Source organism: Vigna angularis, chromosome 6, assembly GCF_016808095.1.
Source record: "Vigna angularis cultivar LongXiaoDou No.4 chromosome 6, ASM1680809v1, whole genome shotgun sequence".
Classification (NCBI taxonomy): Eukaryota; Viridiplantae; Streptophyta; class Magnoliopsida; order Fabales; family Fabaceae; genus Vigna; species Vigna angularis.
Window position 1 is genome coordinate 14775302 of NC_068975.1, and position 4375 is coordinate 14779676.

At 35.7% G+C, this 4375-nt stretch overlaps 1 long non-coding RNA gene across 1 annotated transcript; it reads left to right on the forward strand.

The window, feature by feature from the left end:
* The first annotated feature begins 1441 nt into the window (after window positions 1–1441).
* On the forward strand, window positions 1442–3463 carry LOC128197422 (uncharacterized). The gene is made up of 3 exons (XR_008249956.1): window positions 1442–1726; window positions 2605–2878; window positions 2981–3463. It is a non-coding gene; the product is annotated as an uncharacterized LOC128197422 (long non-coding RNA).
* Window positions 3464–4375: the final 912 nt, after the last annotated feature.

Genomic DNA, 4375 nt, shown 5'->3' on the forward strand with positions numbered 1-4375 from the left:
CCTCATCTAGAAAGGTTCTGCTTCATGTGTCTCAACAGATGCCTGACTTTGTGCTTGCCCTCTTTCTCTACGAGTCCGGCGTGGTGGAACTGGCTGAGCCGCTTCCTCACCTCCACAGTATTGTCTGTAATAGGCCTCATCAATTGCTTTCCTTGGCCTTTCAAATGGTGGAGCAGAAGTATCCACCCCAGCTATCTTGTAGAGGTGTGTAATCAAAGAAGGATGTCCTAAGGGTGCTTTGTTGCTCGTTGTGTTGGCACACATCCTTATCTCATCAGTTATTACCTGTCCAATATTGACATTCAAGTTTCTGATTGCACAGTAAAGGAAAAGTGCCCTGCTAAGAGTGATATCTAACACATGAGAACATGGCTGAATGGTGGCATGAGGAAATGTCATCCAGTACTTTGCAAGAGGAGTCAAATCAGTTCTCCTGATGTTAACCACAGAGCCGGTTCTATTTCTCTGAAAATGTCCTCCAGGTACACATAAAACTCTCTCCACGTCATCAAAATCAGCACCTTCTTCCATACAGAGAGCAAACTTGCACTGCTCACCAACCCACACAGTATCCAAGAAGTTATTGATGGAATCAGGATCATACCTAATAGCATGGCCTCTGACATAGCCTAGGTAATTCTCAGCTGGATAATCACCAATCTTTCTTGCATTAGTGTAGAACACTTTCACCACAGCTATATTGGCAGGTGTAGGGTATGTGGCTAGCTTCCCCCAATCATTCCCTAACAATTGCTCTCCAAATTGAGGAGCAAAGTTAGGTATCATTCCAACCTTTCTCTCCATAAGTAGTCTCCTATCCTGGACCACCTTGAAGTGCTTTTCATGTTTGCGAGAGAGAAACCTGCTAGAATGGGGTTGTTCTGGTTCCTTTTCTTTTCTTTTGGATGCCATGGTCTTCATTCATTTGCCTGAAGAAGATGCCATTCCTACATCAAACACAAATACAAAACCACAAACATGTTGCTAATCATTAGTAAAACTCATCCAACACCATTATTTCGAAGCTTAAACCACCGATGAGGGTCAAAATCACCACTAGTAGAAAAATGACATTTTATAACAAATCTATTATAACGGATAAAAATTATCCATTATAATAGGGAGATATTATAACGTAGTTTTTTAAATCAGTTATAATATGAGACGCGGTGGCAAACTTGTAAATAAGTTTAAAACATATTATAACGCAGTTTTGAAAATCAGTTCTAATATGAAACGCAGTGGCAAACTTGTAAATAAGTTTAAAACATATTATAACGTAGTTTTGAAAATCAGTTATAATATGAAAAGCGGTGACAAACTTGTAAATAAGTTAAAAACCTATTATTGATGTATTATAACGGAGTTTTAGAAATCAGTTATAATATCTCACATTACGTCTTCTTAGTTATATTCTAATTTACCAAGAGAGTAACGCAGTAGTCATTCTCCTTCACTTTTCACCTCTTCTCAAAACCCTTGCGCCACTATTTTTTTCCCTTTTTTTTTACCATTTTATGGACCTCTTCGCCGCCGATCACTTCCCCGTCCCCGACCACGTCGCTCCATTTCCTGATTCCGGCGACCTTTTATTCCCTGCCGACCTCCTCTCCCACCCCCAGAAGCTCCGCCCCATCCGGTCCCTTCCCTCCGCTCTCAATGCCCACCCTCGTCCGCCCGATCTGATTTCCTCCGAGTCGGGTCACACCCCGAGCCAAGAATCTGAGTGAGTCCATTTCTCTTCTCCCATCTCCACCTCTGCTTTTCTCCTTTTTTTTTATCTAATCAATTATTAAAAGATCCCATTTTCTCTCTTCTGTTATTTTTAATTATTAATTCGATTTGCATTTTATGTGTCTTTATCTTTTATTTTTATGCTTATATTATACCTGTCTTTGCTGAATAGGGGCGGAACGTACAACCAATAAAGTGATTTCCTTTTCTATTATTTTAGTTAATTGAAAAAAGATTGTGATTGGCGGTGGTTGTAGAGTGTGTTGCTTTTTTGACGAGTGTTTGCGATGAATTGTTAGGCACGAACTTGTTCTTAGAATATGTTGCATTACAGTGTTGTCCATTTGATGCTATGAGCTCTGTGTTGCGTCTTTACGAGAGAGAAAGAGAGTGAGCCCACAACTTGGTACTAGTATACATCATTCTTTTCTGATTCGAGAATGATTTGGTTTGTAGTAGTGTGCTTTTGGTGGATGAAAAGAAATGCATTGTACGGTGTATTATTATTTTTATAGTTGGGTCAAGAGTTATGTTTTATCTGCACACAAGTATTTGTAGTATATAGAATGTTCTGTGTGGTAATTGAAAAACAAGGTCTTGTTGGAATGAAACCATTTTCCCGAATGATTTAGCAATCCCAACTATTGATAATTTGTTACCCTGCCAGGTGAGTCTGGTGAAAGGGTTAATCTCTTGTTACATGAAAAATCAAGGTTCAGAATTTTACCAAAAGAGGTGTGTTTCATTTAGTACCTGAGAGTGTTTCGAACAAGATTCACTCTGACACATGTGTGAAATCAAAACAGTCTTTCTTGACAGGTTTAAGATTGGTTTGGACTGCTCTTTTTGATTTGTTCTTCCTTGTTTCAGCTCGGCTTTGGATGCGGAGGATGAAGAGGAGAATGATGACAATTCATCAGCAAGCCCTGAAGGAAATGCGGAGGTTTAATTTTTCATGACTAGTTTAAAAGTTTCAACGATGTTACGGAGTGGACAAAATTGCATAATCTTTCTAATTAACAATGGCGGATACTCTACAAAGATACAAATCCATGATGGACCTTACAATGTCATAAAAAACTGGGACTATGCTGGACTGGTGGAAAAAATAGACAATGGTGAAGGCAAGTGCTGGACTACTAAGGTGAGTGATATTCTTAAAAAAACACTAGGAATTTGGAAACTTGGATAAAACAACCTCAGCAGAAAAACACTTACTAATTTATAATGTCGTGAAATTATGAAGGTGCACTGTGAGGAGGAGCTAACAGAAGCAATAAAGATAGCAATGGAAAGAAAAAAGAGTTGCCTATGCTTCATTGAAGTGATAGTTGAGAGCGATGATGCAAGCAAGGAATTGATTGTGTTGGGAAGCAGGCTTGCGGCTTTTAGTGGTCGCCCACCTAAGGATAATTAAGATTTCGCAGATCTTATAACATATATTATACTATTGTTTAAAGTTTATTTATCATCATCCAAATATAATATTTTATCCTTACAAATTGTCATTAGTCAATTATTTGAAAAAAAAAATTATCAAACAAATACTTTTATACTAAGAACGTAGTCTATGTAGGGCTAGGTTCATGTTTGCATGAGTTGTATTAAATAAATAGAAAAGAGGATTGCTTGATTTATTGCTGGTTTTACATGTATTTGTATTGGTTTATGTTAAGTACAAATAAATGATATTTAAGTGGTTTCTTCCTTTTGTAATACCAGATTTAATTTTTAATTCTACATGTTCAACAATTCAAGTTTCTTTTAATTAATATTATTCTAACTTGTAGGGTCATTGGCAATTGCTAGTTATTGTTCTTGATCGTTCTCATGTATAAATGATGTATTAAATATTAGACTATTTAATATTTGAAATGAATTCTATTTTGTTAGTTTAAATAAATTTATTTATTTAAAGCTATATTGATTATAAATGTATTGATGAGATGATAATACAAGAATATTATTATAATTTCATTGGATGTCAAATTTAATAATCAATTTATTTAAAAAAAAAACATTTATTATAACGTACTAAACAATTTATGTTATGGTACGTTGATCACATATTATAACATACAATAATATATACGTAATAATATATAACATATTATAACGTACAAAATCTTCTACGTTATAATACATTCCACCTATTATAACAGACAAATGAAAATTTGTTATAATAAACTGCGCATATTATAACGTACTTCAGAAACTACGTTATAATATGTTGAACATATTATAACGTAAATATTTTCTACGTTATAAAATGCGCAGACTTATTATATCGCCCAGAACTATGTCCCTAGTAACTACGATATAAAAGATCATTTTTGTACGTTATAAAAAGTCATTTTTCCACTAGTGCACCCCTCAGCGCCACCAGTGCAACTATCCAGAACGCAACTCAGCAAAATGACAAGTCTGTCAGAGTGCCGCTCAGCGGCAAGTTACCCCTGAGCGGTAAATCTGCAGAATTTTGAAAAACTCCTTTTGGCTTATCCTAACTCCACCCACATGCATTTTTCAGTTTTCCAGATCACAATCATTCAGTTTAATCGGTTCAAACCTCAATTAAATCATCAAATCATGCATAAATATTAAAACCCCTAAAATTTCATGCTTTAACAATCTAATTCAA